The sequence below is a fragment of the Rhinatrema bivittatum genome, chromosome 6 (genome assembly GCF_901001135.1).
Source record: "Rhinatrema bivittatum chromosome 6, aRhiBiv1.1, whole genome shotgun sequence".
In the NCBI taxonomy this organism is placed as follows: Eukaryota; Metazoa; Chordata; class Amphibia; order Gymnophiona; family Rhinatrematidae; genus Rhinatrema; species Rhinatrema bivittatum.
This window is the reverse complement of record NC_042620.1, coordinates 52,150,402-52,171,329: the sequence shown is the minus strand read 5'-3', so window position 1 is coordinate 52,171,329 and position 20,928 is coordinate 52,150,402. Positions and strand designations below refer to the sequence as shown.

At 42.9% G+C, this 20,928-nt stretch overlaps 1 protein-coding gene across 4 annotated transcripts in view; it reads left to right on the top strand.

Moving 5' to 3' along the window:
• DARS (aspartyl-tRNA synthetase) overlaps positions 1-20,928 on the top strand; it is a 205,561-nt gene that overhangs the window by 57,047 nt on the left and 127,586 nt on the right. The window lies entirely within an intron of this gene.

Below are 20,928 nucleotides of genomic sequence, written 5' to 3'. Positions count from 1 at the left end.
ACATGACTAGCCCTGAGCTCGTCTGGCCAAGGGCCTTGCAATACCGTGCATCTCCATATCTGACTAAGACTACCTGTGACTGGTCAGGCGAGGCAGGCAAATAGCTTATAACACAGCGTTGCATTGGGTTCAATGATGTGAACCTTTTGTTATTAGAAACTATACTGTGATGTTGACATTTCTGAGGTGACTTGCAAATACAAGTGAAGGCATGACACCATCTTATTCCCAATTCTGCCTTCATACAGTCTGACTAGCATCCTTGTGTTGCTTCCCCGAGAAGCTTACCTCACCAACATGACATCCAACGGCTAAGGCGTTCATCATCTGGACATGATAGTTGACAATTTGTTTAGGAAGGTGTAGCATGGAGCATCTGTGTATGGGTGTATGCAACCACAAAGAGGTATGCTAGCCTGGAAGGACCTGTGAGCATTGTGTGAATACAACAATGTTGCACAGGTGCTTTACCAAAGGCTGTAAGTGAAGGCCTGCTAGGTGAGCACTCTGATGTCAGCAGTGGCTCTGAAACAGCTGAGGCAGTTCTGTGAGCAGTGTCTTTGCAAGCCCATGTGACAGTAAACATCGCAAGTACAAGTGCATAACTCAACATGCAAATGTTTGTCAACTATGGGATAAGGCTGTAAAATGGGAACTCTGTGATTGATACCTTAAACTGTGTACCTGTAGCTTTAAGCTGTGCCTTTAAGCTTCTGAGCTACTTGTGATTTATAGGATTTCTAAAGCTGTTGCTCTGCATGTTCAAGGGCCAGCTGGAGTCCCATCACACCCACATGTGAAGACTAGGACAGGATCCTAGGGGGAGGCCACCAAGCAAACACTGCAAGCTAGGCCAAGCTATGTCCAATGTGTTGGCAGTCATACACAAACTGTTTTATGACACATGCCTCTTTTAGACTCACTAACAGAAAACATTAGGCCAGTCACATGTATTTGGTGTTATCTTTGACTATAATCTTTCAGGTACAGTCTACTGCTCCATTGTGGAGATGAAGCCTAAATAGGTTTACGTGTTTTCTGCTATACAATGACCCAGACAGAGGAGCAGTAACTAAAAGAATGATGATAGAGAGGAAAGGCTGCAGAGGCTAGGGCTGTTCAGCTTGGAGAGGCTGAGGGGGGATATGATGGAGGTCTTTAAAATCATGAGAGGTCTTGAATGAGTAGATGTGACTCGGTTATTTACACTTTTGAATAATAGAAGGACTAGGGGGCATTTCGTGAAGTTAGAAAGTAGCACATTTAAGACTAATCGGAGAAAATTCTTTTTCACTCAACGCACAATTAAGCTCTGGAATTTGTTGCCAGAGGATGTGGTTAGTGCAGTTACTGTAGCTGGGTTAAAAAAAAAGGTTTGGAGAAGTCCATTAACTGCTATTAATCAAGTTGACTTAGGGAATGGCCTCTGCTATTACTGGCATCAATAGCATGGAATCTTCTTGGAGTTTGGGTACTTGCCAGGTTCTTGTGGCCTGGTTTGGCCTCTGTTGGAAACAGGATGCTGAGCTTGATGAACCCTTGGTCTAACCCAGCATGGCAATTTCTTATGTTCTTATGTTCCATGGAAGAGGAAGTGGTAGTTGAGGTCTACAGGCAAAGTAGCATTCTATGAGGCTTTGCCGAAGCTGGCTGCCACTCAGCATGGTGTCCTTGGCTTGTAAGTTACACATTGGGGATATGGGGTGGATTTGGAAGAATCTCCATTGCTATGCCTTGGCATAGAGCGAGATTATGGAATACACAGCAGAGCAGCACGGCTGGATCAGAGACTTATGAGAACGTCAAAGAGATCCACCATTCACATCTGTAAGAGCCATAACATGGTCTTATTAAAACAATCTGACTTGCACAACACACAAAAGTTTTTCTTCTTAAAATACATACAGGTGTTCATATACAAACATGATTATCTTTCATAATGGCATTTTTTCTACCGCTGTTCCCTAAAAATCCAAAAATGGCAGCTAGATGTAAAATATACATAATAGCTTCACAGACTTAAATAATGCTTAAATCGGGACTTTCTTACACTCATATCCACTTGATCATACTATACATTAATTTAAAAAAAAGTCTTAAAATCATAAATATTTACTTGAAAGCTGCTTTCATTTTAACTCTAACATCTTTCATAGTGACGCACTGCCTACTTCTCTTTCTACTGGATATCACAAAAATGGCATTGGTGTGTTTGGCTTATATACCACTCCTTGGAGCTTTCAGCCAATCACATGGATGATAGAGAGTCACATGAAACATACATCCAAAGTCCTAAACCTCTTTCATAGCATATATATCAAAAATTACTACCTCAGTAGAATAGAAGCCATTAAATGTTGTTGTTTAAGCCCTCAGGTTCCAGAGTATTCAACCAGAGAAAATCCATTTCTGCTCTCTGCGTCTAAGCTCCCGAGCACGGTCTCCTCCCCTTGGATGTTGCATTACTTGTTCAATTACAAAAATCATAGAGCATCAAAAGTGTGATCAGATTCTATACAATTTTAATGAACAGAGCCTTGAGCCGTTTTTTTTTTTATTAGAGCAGCTACAATGTTCTGAAATACGAACCTTGAGCATTCTTTTAGATTTATCTATGAAAAGTTTCTGACAGGGACAAACCATAACATGTATAAGAAATGTGGGAACACAAGTTGTCAGATATTTAAAACAATATTTTTTCTTTAAAACTGAATAAATAAAATCTTTCAGCTGTAAAATGACCTCACAAGATTTACAGTGCCCACATTTAGTGACCTCTTGCTATATCCTGATTGCCTGTGTTCACTCCCAGTTTGTTTTTCAGATATTAAGAACTTAACCATTCTTTTCAATGTTTTCCTCTACTATAAGCTATTCTTAAACATGAGGAAGAAAAATTATTTATTTATTACATTTATAGCCCATCTATGGCAAACCTGACGTACAAGGTGGGTTATAACATATCACAAAGGTAGAAAAACAAAGAAGGTTTTTTTTTATAGGGGTATGGAGTTGGTACTTCCAGCATTGTAACAATATGAATATATGATTGTATGTATATATTAGATTATGTGATATTTTATGTGTATTTTGTGGTATAATAAACACTTTGTAAACTATTTTTGTAAACAATTTCATAAATTTTTTTTGTATATTTTGATAACGTTCCTCTTTTCGTGTTGATGGTTTACAACATATCACAAATGTTAATAATAAAACTAGTTAAAAACAAATTATAATGAATACAGATAAAGTTAAAATAAGAATACAATTGTAAAATCCTCAGATGCTTTTTCAAAATCTTGGTGATTTTAGTGGACAGATGTGCATATTAAAAAAAAAACCCACCTGTAAGCACATTATCACTTGTTGAATCAGATCTTTCCATATAAGTAAAATTGATCTTTGTACATATAAACCTCTTTTATAATCAGTGCATGCAAATCTATCTCATGCATATTCTTTATGAGTACCCTGAAAATCTGGTCTGTTTGTGGCTTTTGAGGCCTGGAGTAGGCCACCCATGCTATAGAGACTGTAAACAAAGTGAGAGAAATAGCTGGAAGTCTATGAGCACAAATATTTATAGTCTAGGTAATAAAATTCCAGAGCTGCAAGCACTACTGGTGGAAGATGTAGTAGGCCAAATTGACTAAAGAGTAGCAAATCACCTAGACCAGATGGTATGTACCCCAGTGTTCTGAAGGAACTCAAATGAAGTTTCAGATCTATTAGTTAAAATTTGTAACCTATCATTAAAATCATCCATTGTACCTGAAGACTGGATGGTGGCCAATGTAACCCCAGTATTTAAAAAGTGCTCCAGGGTGATCCAGGAAACTGTAGACCGGTGAACCTGACTTCAGTGCTGGGAAAAATAGTGGAAACTATTCTAAAGATCAAAATCACAGAGCATATAGAAAGACATGGTTTAATGTAACACAGCATGAATTTACCCAAGAGAAGTCTTGCCTTACAAATCTTCATTTTTTTGAAGGGGTTAATAAACATGTGGATAAAGATGAACTGGTAGAGATTTTCAGAAGGCATTTGCTAAAGTCCCTCGAGAGGCTTCTAAGAAAACTAAAAGTCATGGGATAGGAGGCGATGTCTTTTGTGGATTACAAACTGGTTAAAAGACAGGAAACAGAGAGTAGGATTAAATGGTCAGTTTTTTCACTGGAAAAGGGTAAACAGTGGAGTGCCTTAGGGATCTGTACTTGGACCTGTGCTTTTCAATATATATATATAAATGATCTGGAAAGGAATACGGAGAGTGAGGTTATCAGATTTGCAGATGATACAAAATTATTCAGAGCAGTTAAATCCCAAGCTGATAATTTGCAGGACGACCTTGCGAGACTAGAAGATTGGGCATCCAAATGGCAGACAAAATTTAATGTGGACAAGTGCAAAGTGATGCATATAGGAAAAATAACCCATGCTGTAGTTACATGATGTTAGGTTCCGTATTTGGAGCTAGGAAAAGATCTAGGTGTCATAGTGAATAATACTTTGAAATCGTCGGCTCAGTGTGCTGCGGCAGTCAAAAAAGCAAACAATGTTAGGAATTATTAGGAAGGGAATGGTTAACAAAAAAGAAAATGTCATAATGCCTCTGTATCGCTCCACGGTGAAACCGCACCTGGAGTACTGTGTACAATTCTGGTTGCTGCATCTCAAAAAAGATATAGTTGCACTAGAGAAGGAACAAAGAGGGCAATGATAAAGGGGATGGATTGGTTCCCCTACGAGGAAAGACTGAAAAGGTTGGGGTTGTTCAGCTTGGAGAAGAGACGGCTGAGGGGGGATATGATAGAGGTCTATAAAATCATCAGAGGTCTAGAACAGGAAAATGTAAATCGGTTATTTACTCTTTCAGATAATAAAAGGACTAGGGGGCTCTCCATAAAGTTAGCAAGTAGCACATTTAAAATAAAATCAGAGAACATTTTCACACAATGTACAATTAAGCTCTGGAATTGGTTGCCAGATGATGTGGTTAGGGCAGTTAGTATAGCTGGATTTAAAGAAGGTTTGGACAAGTTCTTGGAGAAGTCCATTAACTGCTATTAATTAAGTTGACTTAGGGAATAGCCACTGCTATTACTAGCATTAGTAGCATGGGATCTACTTAATGTTTGTGTACTTGCCAGGTACTTGTGGCCTGGATTGGCCACTGTTGGAAACAGGATGCTGGGCTTGATGGATCCTTGGTCTGACCCAGAATGGCAACTTCTTATATTCTTACATTCTTAAATTGTTGGTATCATGGAGATGTTCAGTGAATACCTTGAATGAAATACTGCCATACCATGCTTTAATCTGTTCAGGAAGGATAAGGATGGCAGCAAAGGGGGAGGAGTAGCTTTTTATATTTACAAAAAAAAAAAAAAAAAAGTAACTGAAATACCAGGATACATGAAGAAAGAAGAAAGTGATGTGGAAATTGGCACTTTCATCTACACTGGTATAGTCTACAGACCTCTGACTCTGGTGAAAAATCCAGGGAGAGATCTGGTTGAAAATATCCAGAATGTGAGAATGAGGAAGGAGGTGTCGGTGGGAAATTTTAACCTGCCTGATGTGGACTGAAGTATCCTTTTGGTTGAATCAGTTAAATGTAAAAAGAGCCTGGACTCTCTTCAAGGGACGCTCCTCAGACGTATGATAATGGAACTCACAGAGAGAGAGGACAGTACTGGACCCTAGTACTTAAGAGTGAAGAAAGTGTTTCTAATGTTCAGATATGTGCTCATCTGAGTACCAGTGATCCTCAGACAATATAATACAGAGAAACTGCACAAAACTCAAAGACCTGGATTGCAAAAATACCAACTTTGGTAAAATAAAGCTCCTTAAAGAACAGTGAATATGGTGTGAGAAGCAATCTAAGAAAGCTTGACTGCTTGGCAGCTAAATTTTAATTTAAAAAAATTGCAGAGGATTAGATAACATGGTGAGTAGGGTAGAATGCCTCGCCCTTCTATCTCTCTCACTCAAAAAGTTGAGCCCTGAAGGATATGTGAAACATGCAATAATGAAATGAGCCCTCAGCAAGAGCACGGTGGAGATATGTCTTCTTGAGTGGCAAAAAAAGAGAGGGAAATTCATTCAAAGAAGGGGGAGAAAACCATGGAGATACATACTGCACTTCTGAGTGATACAACAATATCAGAAATAACAGCTGCAGTGGTTACAGCTCTCCAGACTAACCCCTAGATTCATCAAAATGCGATGATAATGCATGCATAATGCCCGCGCTAAGAAAAAGGGGCGTGTTTTTGGAAATTTTAGAATTACGGTAATATTGCGTGGTGCGGTAAACTTTTTGCGCCCTGCAATAATTCCTATTTCACATCTCGTGCTGAGAGCGCGTGCGCATATCTGTAAGGCCTTCATAGTAGACAAGTATTTATATGCCTATAGGAGGGTCATTTACTAGCTCGAGGTGAGGTGTTGGTGGTGGTTTAGAATTCAGGGGCCAGTTTATCATACAGAGTGAGACGTACAAACAGCACAGTACACTTTTGTGAAGATTAGACTTCATATGGAGAGAGGAAAATCTCACAAAGTTGAAATTTTGTACTATGCTATCTCAGCCTAGTTTGATGGTACCCTATTATAGAGTTCATCAAGCTAGGATGAGATAACATAGTAGAAATTTCATCTTTGTGAGACTTTCCTCACTCCAAATGAAGTCTAATCGTCACAGAGGTGTACTGTGCTGTTCGTATGTCTCACTCTGCATGATAAACTGGCCCCTAAACTACCATCAACACCTCACCTCGAGCTATTAAATGACCCTTCGTTTAGGCATATAAATAGTTGCACACTGTGAGGGCCTCCCCAGAGGCGCTCTCTCTCTCGCTTTCCTCCCAAGCCTAGAAATGGCCGAAATGCAATTACAAAATTTATCGCAAATTGCATTACGGCCATTTCGGGCATATTGCACAGCTTAATGCCAGGAAAAAAGGTGTAGTTATTTCCAGCGTAAAAACTATGCAAAAGTGCCCCTCATTTTAATAATTCTCACCCAAACTCCTCCCTAATCCCTCCCCTTCCTGAAATTTGCATGCGTGCCATGCGATTGCATTGTTATTGCATGTGTTATAGCGTTAACTAGTCTAGCTCATGAAAGCAAAGAACGCACTTCATTATTTAATGAAAATTATAGAATTCAATACATTTTCAGGGCTAAAGTTAAACCTAGAAAAGTCAGAGGCAATGGCTGTATTTAGGGAGGTAAGGGAACTGTTAGGAGAAGGGCGGGATTTCCTTTAAAGTAGGTTAATGCTGCTGCTGTAGAGGTGGGCAATGCCAGTCCTTGAATACTGTAAACTGGTCTGGTTTACAAGATATCCACAATGGAAATACATGAGACAGATTCCGCCATTGCATGCAAATATCTCATGCAAATTCGTTATGGATATCCTAAAACCAGACCTGTTTTGCGGCACTTGAGTTGACTACCTTTGTGCTATTGGGATTACATTGCCTAAAGAGCCCAAAAAACCCTGTATATATGTAATATATCAGCTCTTATTAATTAGTCAAAAGTCAGGACACAGCAGTGGCAGTATTTCCCGATCTCACTGGGTGGGTGGGTAAACTTATGATCTTAATTTCCCAAATGGCTGTATACGCTTCAGATTCTCCCAGTATGACTACTTTAAAAAGATATCAAAATCATGGACAGACTAATTTCAGAATTCTTGTGGAGAGGCCTAAAACCTAGAATTCCCCCATGTTATTTGTAGAATGATTGGCAGCATGGAGGATTAGGAATGCCAATCCTATAAAGTGGCAGCATTCATTGTAAGAGTTCTCAAAGACTGACTGTACGGAATTTCTTTTTATACTTCTTTGAGGGTAGTGATAGTCTTGACAAAGCCATTGCAGAGTGTAGATGAGGAAGACGACAAGAACTGTTCTGGTAAAAGAGAGACATCTTATAAGCAGTCATGACTTGTAGCTTGTAAGTGGGATATATCCTTGCAGTGTAAAAAGGTATAAATGGGCTTTTTTTGTTGCCATTTATGTTTTCATTAAGGGAAGAAAAAGGAAGGGGAAAATTACAACAATGGCTTCCATGCCTACCTCATCTTATGGCCCAGTGGACCCACATGTAATTAGAGCTAATTCGTCACTGCGGGAATTGAGTATGGAATTAGCACAAGGGATTTCATTATCCCCAGCACCAGATTATTTCTGTTCGAGAAGTTATTCAGGAAAGATGTCTGGACTAAAGATACAGTTGGGGCCTTGGACCCTGGACGTTAATCATTTCTCTCCACTTCCACATTGGAGAATCCACACTGGGGAGCCAAAGAGTCAAGGACTCAGCCCTGGTACCGAGTGTGGATCCCTTCATCTAAGGGAAGAGCCTAGAAAGGGGTTACATGAGTATCTGGCTAGCAAAATTGCTTTTGAAGGCATTTCCTGGTTTTCCTGTGACTCGCCATCTTAGTTTTTATGTGTATTCTACAGCAAAGATTGATGGGTAAAAGTGGTTACACTGCTGTGAGTAATTCATGCACCTGTGTGTGTTTTGGCTGCACTGGGAAAACTTCCTGCAGGAAAAGAAAACCAGTAATCGGGAGGCAGGAGGTTCCGGCTCTGTCCACTGCCAGGAATTAGAGGATGCATGAGACAGCAGATGTCAGGTGGGGCTGCTGCTAGGGATTATTATGTATATGAGGCAGCCAGCAGGGGCTAACTCCAAGGAAAGTTCAAAAGCAGCTAATGAAGTCTGTGAGTGCTTTGTCTTGTATTGTGGAATAACTGAAGCGACACAAGATTGGAGGAATCTTATGGAGTGGTTGCAGTATTAAGTGAGAGAGAGGACCTGAGGAATGGCAGCAATAACAGCTGTGGGGAACAGCCAAAAGTGATGACAATGGCATGAGATGGAGAACTGAGGAAGTGGCAGCAGCAGTATGAGGTGGGAGGCCTGAGGAATGGTGGCAATGGCATATGTGGGGAGTAGCCAAAAGAATGGTAACGGTGACAAAAATCTGGAGGAATGGCGTTAGCAGCAGCAAGAGATGTGAGAGAAGAAGGACCCAAGCAGCAGCAGAATGAGGAGGTACTGAGAGGATGGAGGAGCACCAGGTGGCAAGGGATCTGATGAGTGACAGCAGTAGCAGCGACATGAAATGGTGGTGGGGAACTGAGGAGCAGCATCTTGGAATGAGCAGGCCATAGGAGTGTGAGGGTTGGGAGGCCTGAGGAGTAGCAAAGATGAGCTGGGAAGGTGAAGGAGTGGCATGGGGGTGCAGAGAAGTGTCAGCTTAAAATGGAGATTGCTGAGGAATGGTGCTATGGGGCAATTACTAGCGCTGGCAATGCTTTCTAATGAACACTGCATCCCTCAGACTACAGATGTAATAGCACTCTGATGTCACCTAGAGAGGTGCATCTTGGGATACATTCTACCATCTTTGTGCTTCATTTAAAATTCTTTCATTTATTTTTTCTGTTAATTAACTGTTTTTCCAAGTTCTTACCTTATGGCTTGTTAACAATTTTTTATAAATGTTCATTGTATTTGACTATGGAAATATATTTCCTGCTTTTTCTGTTTTATGTAAACCGGTATGATTTGCATTTGATGTAAGAATGTCGGTATATAAAAATGAAAAATAAAATAAATAAATAAATAGAGCGAAGAAAGCAAGATGACTATGAACATGCTTATCCTTAGGCTTAGAAACAAAATAACATATTTAAAAAATCTATTTATCGTGGAAAAACCGTTTGCAACTTCTACCAAGCTAAGGAACCCAATACATAAAATCTGCCCAGACAATACTACAACTTTAAAAGCAACAGGTAGATGGAAGATCCTTTGATCATTTCAGATGCTTTCCAGATGACTAGCAATAGTCAGGGAAAATATAAACTGGATTTTTTTTAAAATCAAGAGATGTTATATATTTATCAGTATGAAGCAGATACCAGTCATATTAACCCAAATAGCCCAAAGCTGTCATACTTATTTTTTCCACAGTAGAAACATAGAAATGATGGCAGAAAAGGACCAAATGGTCCATCCAGTCTGCTAGGTAAGCTTATGGTAATATCTGCTGTGCATTGTAGGTTATCCCATGCTTATCACTTTCCCACACTGTAAAATTCAGGGCCCTCGTTGTTTTCTGTTTGAATCCAGTTTCCCGTCAATGCCTTGCCGTTGAAGCAGAAGCAGAAGCAATGTGTGAGTTGCAGCAACAGTATCAAGGCTTATTAATTAAGGGTAGTAACCACCGCATCAGGAAGGTTACCACCATACTTGTTTCTCCAGACTGTAAAAGTCGGGGCCCTCTTTGGTCGCTGTATACATCCAATTCTCCGTTTCCCCCTGCCCTTGAAGCAGAAAGCAATGATGGAGTTGCATCAACAGTATCAAGGCCTTTTGGTTAAAGGGTAGTACACTCCACTAGCAAGTTACTCCATGCACTCTTTTCTTCATTTCCATCCTTTAGCCTTTAGGGATCCACAATATTTATCCCATGCCCTTTTGAATTCTTTCACTATTTTGGTTTTCACCACTTCCTTTGTGACCCCTAGTTCTACTGATTTCTTTCCAACAGAAAAGGTTTGACGTTTATACAGGTATCTGAAGGTCTGTTTCATATCACCCCTGTGCCAACTCTCTTCCAGGGTATACATATTCATTTCCTTCAGTCTCTCTCCATAGGTTTTCTGATATTGACCCCACACCATTTTGGTATCCCTTCTCTGGACCGCCTTCATCCTGTCTCTATCCCTTTTGAGATAAGGGCTCCAGAACTGAATACAGTAATCCAGGTCACTCAGGACCTGTACAGGGGCATCACCACCTCCATTTTCTTACTGGTTATTCCTTTCTCTATGCAGCCCAGCATTCTTCTGTCTTTAGTTATCACCTTGTTACATTGCTTCGCCATCTTCAGATCACCAGAGACCATCACCTCAAGATCCCGCTCTTGGTCTGTGCACATCAGCCTTCCCCCCTCCCCGCATCACATATGGCTCTTTTGGATTACCGCATTCCAGATGCATGACTCTACAATCTTGGCACTAAATCCTAGCTGCCAAATCTTTGACCTCTCTTCAAGGTTTCGTAAATCACTTTCGTTCTCTGTACTCCTTCAGGCATGTCCACTCTGTTGCAGATCTTGGATCATCCGCAAATAGACAAACTTTACCTTCTATTCCTTCTGCAATGTTGCTCACAAAGATATTGATCTGAACCAGTCCCAATACCAATCCCTGTGGGCACTCCACTTAACACGGCGCTCTCTTCAGAGTAGGTTCCATTTACCATTACATGCTGTCTCTTATCAGTCAACCAGTTTGTAATCCATGCCACCACCTTGGCATTCATTCTGAAGCTTCTCATTTTATTCACAAACCTCCTGTGTGGGACAGTATCAAAAGCTTTGCTGAAATCCAAGTAGATGACATTCAGTGCTCTTCCTCGATCCAATTCTCTAGTCACCCAATCAAAAAAAATCAATCAGATTTGTCTTGACAAGACCTTCCTCTGGTGAATCCATGCTGCCTTGGGTCCAGCAACTTACTGTATTGTAGATAGTTCAGTAACCTTTCTTTTAGCAGCATCTCCATTAATTTTTTTAATAGCAGGTAATGGACTTCCCCAAGAACTTATCCAATCCTTTTTTTAAACACATCTACATTAACTGCACTAACCACATCCCCTGGCAACAAATTCCAGAGTTTAATTGTGCGTTGAGTGAAAAAGAACTTTCTCAGATTAGTTTTAAATGTGCCACATGCTAACTTCATGGAATGCGCCCCCTAGTCCTTCTGTTATCCAAAAGAGTAAATAACCGATTCACATTTACCCGTTCTAGACCTCTAATGATTTTAAACAACACTATCATATCCCCCCTCAGCTGTCTCTTCTCCAAGCTTGAGCAGTCCTAACCTCTTTAGTCTTTCCTCATAGGGGAGCTGTTCCATCCCCTTTATCATTTTGATCACCCTTCTCTGAACCTTCTCCAACGCAACTATATCTTTTTTAAGATGCGGCGACCAGAATTGTACACAGTATTCAAGGTGCGGTCTCACCATGGAGCGATAGAGGCATTATGACATTTTCTGTTTTATTCACCATTCCCTTTCTAATAATTCCCAACATTCTGTTTGCTTTTTTGACTGCCGCAGCACACTGAACCGACGATTTCAATGTGTTATCCACTATGATGCCTAGATCTCTTTCTTGGGTGGTAGCTCCTAATATGAACCTAACATTGTGTAACTATAGCATGGGTTATTTTTCCCTATATGCATCACCTTGCACTTATCCACATTAAATTTCATCTGCCATTTGGATGCCCACTTTTCCACTCTCACAAGGTCTTCCTGCAATTTATCACAATCTGCTTGTGATATAACTACTCTGAATAATTTTGTATCATCTGCAAATTTGATTACCTCACTCGTTGTATTTCTCTCCAGATTATTTATAAATATATTGAAAAGTATGGGTCCCAATACAGATCCCTGAGGCACTCCACTGCCCATTCCTTTCCACTGAGAAAATTGTCCATTTAATCCTATTCTGTTTCCTGTCTTTTAGCCAGTTTGTAATCCATGAAAGGACATCGCCACCTATCCCATGACTTTTTACTTTTCCTAGAAGCCTGTCATGAGGAACTTTGTCAACGCCTTCTGAAAATTCAAATACACTACATCTACTGGTTCAACTTTATATACATGTTTATTATCTCCTTCAAAAAAGTGAAGCATATTTGTGAGGCAAGACTTGCCTTGGGTAAAGCCATGCTGACTTTGTTCCATTAAACCAGTGGTCCCCAACCATGTCCTGGGGGCCCACCAGCCAGTTGGGTTTTCAGGATATCCACAATGAATATGCATGAGAGAAAATTTGCATGTTATGGAGGCAGTGCATGCAGATTTTCTCTCATGTATATTCATTGTGGATATCCTGAAAACGTGACTGACTAGTGGGCCCCCAGGACAGGGTTGGGGACCACTGTATTAAACCATGTCTTTCTATATGTTCTGTGATTTTCCTGGCACTGAAGTCAGGCTAACTGGTCTGTAGTTTCCTGGATCGCCTCTGCAGCCCTTTTTAAATATTGGGGTTACATTAGCCACCCTCCAGTCTTCAGGTACAATGGATGATTTTAATGATAGGTTACACATTTTTACTAATAGGTCAGAAATTTCATTTTTTAGTTCCTTCAGAACCCTGGGGTGTATACCATCCGGTCCAGGTGATTTACTACTCTTCAGTTTGTCAATCAGGCCTACCACATCTTCTAGGTTCACCGTGATTTGGTTCAGTCCATCTGAATCATTACCCATGAAAACCTTCTTCGGTACAGGTATGTCCCAAACATCCTTTTCAATAAACACCAAAGCAAAGAAATCGTTTAATCTTTCCGCAATGGCCTTATCTTCTCTAAGTGCCCCTTTAACCCCTCGATCACATAACTGTCCAACTGACTCCCTTACAGGCTTTCTGCTTCGGATATATTTTAAAACGTTTTTACTGTGAGTTTTTGCCTCTACGGCCAACTCTGAGTTCTTGTGGTATCCTGGAATGTACCTCATCCAGCTCCATGGACTTGTCCACATTCAGTTTTCCTAGCTCTTCCCATAGATACTATTCTGTAAAAGGAGTTGTCTAGCCCATTTCCTTCTACGGTCTTCTCAATCAGTTTCATTATTTACTTTAAAGTTCTTGTAAGGATAGGGTTGTAAACTGTATTTAAAAAGTCATCTCTGCCTTCCTTATCCCTTAAATAAATGCTTTGTTCTTTGGCTAATATATTGTGAACTTCTTTTTTTGTTTTATTTTGGAGTTTCCTTCTGCTTCTTTGGGCTTTCACGCTCAGTTGGAACGGACTTTCACTGGGCTACAAGGAGCAGTAAATATTTATTCTCTGAGGACAAGCAGGATGGCAATCCTCACACGTGAGTGACATCTGATGGAGCCTGGCATGAAGAAGTTATGTCAAAGTTTCTAGAACCTTAACTGAGCCTCTCTGAGCATGCTCACCTATGCAATTAAGCAACACGACCATACGGGGTCCCCTCAGTCTCTTCTTTTCCATGGAGCCTCGTGTCTCGCAATTAGTCTTTTCCCCTCCTTTTTTGAGGCTTCTCCAAAGTTTAAGGTAATTTCAAAATTTTGTCATATATCTGGTTTGCACAGTCAACTTGGGGTTCCCGCCCCCAGTTCTCCCCGTATCATCTTAACCAGGGTTTTCGACAGTTCTGGTAAGTTTCCTTTCGCTGTCAATTCCTCAGGGTGGCAGTGCACTCTGTGCCCACCAGCCATTGAACAATGCCACCATTGATTTTGATGTTGCATCGCTTTTCATTTGTGACATCATGTCCTCTGGTTTTAAGCGGTGCCCTCGGTTCATGAGGACCTTGTCTATCATGGATCCCATAAGAGATGTGTCCTCTGCCTGGGAGCATCACATGATGTCCTGGGTTGCAGCAAGTGCGCCAAGATGATCCTTGAAGTGCGTAAGATCTGGCTTGATAAGATGGAGCGCCTTTTCAGAACTGACAAGACCAATGGATTGGTATCGAGGGATCTCAGAGCTACACCGATGGACACAGTAATTGACATTGTCGGTATCAACAGATTCTAGGGACAATGGAGACAGCCATCACATGCTTCTTCCAGGTCGAAGACATCTGGTTAGTCATCTTCAGCCTCGGCACCCGGGAAAAGGCTGATCCAAGCAATGAGGGAAGCTGAAGAAACATTGGCATCTGACTCCATGGATGTATGGTGCCAGGCACAGGGATGCACCAGCTTTAGCTGTGATGGCCCTCAAATTACCCTGTGGTGAGGAGCGCTGATCCTCCATTGATTCCAGGGGTTCACCACAGTCTCCAGCAGTCCCGATGTCTGCCACTATTCCTCCTCTTGGTTCCAAAGAGAATTTGATTACACCTCCTGGATCCCAGCCAACCTTGGCAATGGCAATCTTTGAGGACGAGGAGCTGGAGAGGCATGTGCGGCTGGCCATGCATGGCCTCTGAGTCACGGCACTGGGACTGGCACAATCCTTGAATCCCTGCATGCACACATTGGGCTGCTACCAACACAGTTACCAGTTTCAGTACCCAGGGCCACATCGATGCCCAGTGGGGCATTGGGGCAGCCACCAGCTAATCCGGTGGTAGTCCCTGGTTCTTTGGAGGAGGAAGCTCCCTTGATGACAGGGGTGCCTTGGGGTCTAGGCCACTGTGGCATACCGCTGGCCAGGGACTAAGTGCCTCGAACCCCATCCCCTGCCTATGACAGTGAAGAACAGGCATGAGCCCTGAGGGGATGACTCTTCCGATATTTCAAATTACAATGCATCAAGGGCCTCCCCTCTGAACCACCTCCTCCTGGTGAAAGAAGGAAGTCTCCACCAGAAGACCTCTCCTTCGCAGGTTTCATCCAGTTGATGGCAGAGACAATCCCCTTTCGATACAGACAGAGGAGATACCCGGCACAAGATGCTGTATTTTCTCCAGTACATGGCGCCTCCTAAGGAGATCATGGCAGTCCCAATGCACTTACCCCAAATTTTTACTTTTTTTAAATTGAAAAAAATGTTTTATGGGATGCATGACATCCTTATAGAGTTATTGTTGAGAATGTGGGAACACCCCCCTCTCAGCGCCTCCTGTCAACAGGAAGGCGGATGCAGTCTTATCTCGTCCAGAAAACTCTTGGATTCGACAAGTGTCAGCTGCCCCACCAATCGGTGGTGGTCGAATCTGCTCTCAAGAAGGCCAAGCACATTCTGACCCATTCTGCGGCGCCCCCGGAGAAGGATCAGAGGGCCATGGAGGTTTTTCAGAGTGTTTCAGGGTGCTATGCTCATCGCCTACATAGTGGCCTATCAGTTCTATATGGGCCTGTATATGCAAGTCATCCTGAAGCAGGTGCAGGAAGTGGCCGAGCAGTTGCCTCAGCAGCAGCAGGACACACTCCAGTCACTGGTGCAGAGGGGACTAGAGTGTGGAAAACACAGTGTCAGGTTGACCTATGATATTTTCAAGACTGGATCAAGAATATCTGCAGCAGGGATCGGTGCCAGTAGATTCACCTGGCTGCGAGCTTCGGATCTGTCAGGAGATGCAGGAGCGACTTGCTGACTTACCATGCACTGAAGAGAATCTCTTCAGAGAGATAAGGTGAAGGACATGATGGCCCAAATTCAGGACCACTCCAGCAGCTCTCCACTGGCACTCAGGTCCCAGCAATCTCATCCAGGAGGTCTTCAAGGTCTGGCCACAGGAAGACTGTCTTCCATCTGAGGAGAAACTGTCCTAGGCCCCGGCATCAGCAAAAGGCTCTTTGTAGCTGTCCCAGGCAACAGAGGGCCCTGAAGCCCCAACCAGCACCCCAGTCAACACCGGGGATGGGGTTTTGACTAGATTGCAGGGAACATAGCCAAGCCTGCCATACCTGTAGTGAAGGATCTTCCGGTCAAGGACAAGCTGCAGTTCTATGTGAACCAGTGGCCCAAGGTAATCTCGAACCAGTGGGTTCTCACCATTGTTCAAAGAGGGTACAGATTAAACCTTTTGAGGACAGGTAGCGCATTAATAAATGCTTTCAGCATAGCTCTCCTCCCTCTTAAAGGCCAGAGCAGTCGAGCCTGTTCCACCAGGGCAAAGAAGGCGGGGATTCTATTCCCGGTACTTCCTGATTCCACAGAAAACAGTAGGACTCTGTCCCATCCTAGACTTAAGGGCTTTGAACAAGTTTGTAAGAAAAGAAAAGTTTAAGACTGTTTTCCTGGGCACCTTGATCCTTTTCTTGCAAAAAGGGGACTGGCTATGCTCCCTTGATGTCAAGGACATGTGCACGCACTTCGAGATCTTTCCCAGTCACTGGAAGTATCTCTGTTTCATGGTGGGGCAACAGCACTTCCAATATCGCATTCTGCCATTTGGGCTAGCATCAGCTTCATGCGTTTTCACAAAATGCTTAGCCATTGTAGCGGCGCACATTCACAGACTGGGAGTCTGTTTTTCTCTATCTGGATGATTAACTGGTCAAGAGCAGCTCTCGGGCACGAGTTGAGAAGTCCCTGTCTTCAACCATTCAGGTACTGAAGTTACAAGGATCCATCATCAACTACCTCAAGTCCCATCTCATCCCGACACTGCACTTAGACTTCATTGGAGCCCTACTGGACATAGCTCAGGCCAAGGCCTTCCTGCCTTGGCAACGGACTATCAATTTGATGACCATCACGGCAGAGATTCAAGTGAGCCAGCAGGTTTCAGCATGGCATATATTGAGGCTGCTTAGCCGCATGAGTACATGTCACTCCCTTAGCATGTTTGCATATGTTGAGAGCCCAATGGACCCTAAGGTCCCAGTGGCAATAAGCCACTCAGGATCTATAGAACTGCATCCAAGTCACCCTGTTCCTCTGGGACTCTTTGTTCTGGTGAAGGGAAAATTCCAATCTGGAAAGGGGGGTATCCTCCAAAGTCCTCAGGTCCAAATTGTGCTAACGACGGATGTGTCCAGCCCCCATGAATGGTCTCTGGATCAAGGGGTTGTGAATCGGATCTTCTGCCTGTTGGGAAGCCCAGAGGTGGATTTACAGTTCTGCCCCCTGTACAGGGCACACGGCAGACCAGCCTCAGATGCCTTTGCCTGCCATTGGGGCATGAGTCTCTTGTAAGCGTATCCTCCAGCTCCACTGATAGTGAAGACTTTTTGAAGCTGTCAATGAGCTGTCAATGAGCTGTCAATGAGCTGTCAATGAGTCAATGAGCTGTCAATGAGCTGTCAATGAGCTGTCAATGAGTCAATGAGCTGTCTCAGTCAATGAGACAGGTTCGGTCTCAGTCAATGAGACCGAACCTGTCTCATTGACTGAGACAGGTTCGGTTTTCACTTCTCTGAGAGATGTCCATCTGGAAACCGATCATACTGGAGACTTCTCTGGATCTCATCACCCAGGATTGAGAGAGGTTGCACCATAGCCTGGATGTTAAGAGGCTGATCCTTGAACCATTCGATCTCTGGGAAGGTGTGTCTCGGGTCCTTGTAGCTTCTAGAAAGCCTTCCACTAGAAGGTCCTATGGACTGAAGTAGCGTAGGTTTTCCATGTGGTGTAAGCATAAGACCCTAGATCCTTTCTCCTGCTCACCACAAAAACTGCTTGACTATCTTTTATACCTGAAAACCAACTCCATTAAGGTTCATCTAAGTGTAATTGGCACACATCACCATGGTGTCGAAGTTAAGCCCATCTCTGTATAGCCCATGGTTGTACGTTTTATGCGAGGTCTGCTTCAATTGAAGCCCTCCCCTAAGGCCTACTTCTGTGTCTTGGGACCTCAGCGTGGTGTTGGCTCAGCTCAGCTGATGAAAGCTCCTTTTGAGCCACTGTGCTCCTGTGTCCTGAAATACCTGACCTGGGAGGTCATAATTTTGATGAACTCCAGGCCTTAGTGACTTATCCACCTTACACTAAATTTTTTCATGATAGGGTGTTCTTATGTACACAGCCTAAGTTCCTGCCTAAGGTGGTGTCTGACTTCCATCTTAACGAGTCCATCATTCTGCCATCTTTCTTTCCAAGGCCTCATTTGCACCAAGTTAAATAAGCCCTGCACAGTTTGGATTGCAAGAGAGCCTTGGCCTTCTTTCTGGAGTAGATAGAAGCCTATATATAGACAGTCAACCCAACTTTTTGTTTCTTATGACCAGAATAAGGTGGGGATTGCCATTGTCAAGCAGACACTTTCCAGTTGGCTAGCAGACTGCATCTCCTTCTGTTATGCCCAGAAGGGATTGCATCTTGGGGGCTATGTCAAGGCTCATTCTGTTTGAGCCATGGCAGCATTGGTGGCCCATGTCTGAGCAGTCCCCATGGAGGAGATCTGCAGAGCTGCAACGTGCAGTTCCATCCATCCACTCATTCACATCTCAGTACTGTCTGGGTAGGGATGTCTGACATGACAGCAAGTTTGGCCAGTCTGACCTTTGGAACCTGTTTGAGGTGTACAGCCGAACTCTGTTCCCTCCTTGGCCTATTCTTTCTGTTCAGGCTGCCCCCCCCCCCCCCTCTCCCTCCATTTTTACCAACAAAATTTATTTTGTGCCCTTTAGCACCTGTTTTGTTGGTCCCCTTTTATGTTTGAGGGGCCACCTGTAGCTAGGGATTCACCCATGTGTGAAGACTGCCATCCTGCTTGTCCTTGGAGAAAGCAGAGTTGCTTATCTATAACAGGTGTTCTCAGAGGACAGCAGGATGTCAGTCGTCATGAAACCCACCCAACTCCCCGCGGAGTTCGATTTCCACTTTCTGGGTAGTATTATTTTATTATTGAATTCTGTTATAAGACTGAGGAGACCCCGTGTGGACGCATGGTATATTGCATGCGTGAGCATGCTCAGAGAAGCTCAAAGTTCTAGAAACTTTGCTAGGCTCCATCAGATGATGTCACCCCTGTGTGAGGACTGACATCCTGCTAATCCTCGGAGAACAGTTGCTACAGGTAAGCAACTCTGCTTTAGTGTATCATAAGCTTTCATTTACAGCTACCTGCGGGTTCTTCCCTATTTTATCACACCCACCCCAGCCGTCTTAGTCTTTGGCCAAGAGCCAGAGCTCCTTACAGAGCCTGGTACATGTGCATGCTGAGTCTGGCTACTAGGTGTTATCATTGTGGGATAGCTGAAATTCTGTCTCCCCACCACACCATTATGAGCCCCAGCCAGCCAGAGGAGCTGAAAGCAGGCTCAAAAATAGAATCTAGGTTTCCAATATGGCAGTATGCAGTATTGCCACTGGGTCAGCTCTGTCTATGGCAACTGCTAATTTTAATATGTAAATAAGTGCTGCTAGTGGTTCTGCTTCTAATATAGGAACTGTTCTGGAACTGATTTTGTAGACAGATAAGTGAAATGACCATGAGATAGATGAAGCATCTTTTAGAACACTGTTTCCCAACCAGTGTTCCTTTAGATCTCATCAGCTGTGCCACAGAAAAATCACCACTGCCTGATGCTCAGAACCAGGTGAGCACCTGGGCTTTGCTCTTAGAATCTCACAGCAACAAGAGACATCAGCAGTGGCTATTGAACCTATAGAAGCTCCTTTGTGAGAATATGCCACCTCTTCCTAGATACAGCACGAGTCATGGAGAGTGGGAGCTTATGGGCAGCATTTAGAGCATATAGCCTTTAGAACACACACACACACACACACACAAACACACACTTTGCAGAGGATATCGGCTGAACTTTCAAGCTTTACCTGTCACAACCTTATCTGGTTTTTCTAGACCAACTTCAGGTTCTAAGGGAGGAGCTAGCTCCCTGTTAACTGCACGTGTGATAACCAGTCCCAACCACAGAAAGAGGCAAAGAGTTTATTTTCTTATCCCAAAAAAGTTCGGAGGTCGACTTATTCTGGACTAGAGAAGTCTAAATGGATACCTCAAAAGTCGTTCTCTGTAGACAACTGGACAAATCAGCCACACAGTCCCACTTGTCTCCCTGCAGAGTTGAAGCTTAGTTTGTGAAAAGACTGAGGAGACTCACGTGGCAGTGGCTGCATGGGAATACCTATGCATGCTAAGAGAGACTTCTAGGTCTTTCTGTACTCTGAGAGAGAACATTCCACATTGGTGCCAACTGAAGACATCACCCACTTGTGTGACTGAGTTCTGCTGCCTACAGAGAGCAGTTGTTACAGGTAAGCAATTTCACTTTCTTGCAGTATGATTAGAAAACCAGAAAAAGCAGAGCTGATGATTTCTCATCTCGGTATGCTGTAGAAACTGTCTTGCAGCAAATTGCATGGAAAATATTTGTTTTACTTTTTTCCCTGTGAAAGTGTGTAGTCACTTCTAAACTAAGAATTCATGGGTTGTTATTAGTAAAAACCAAACAATATTCATGTA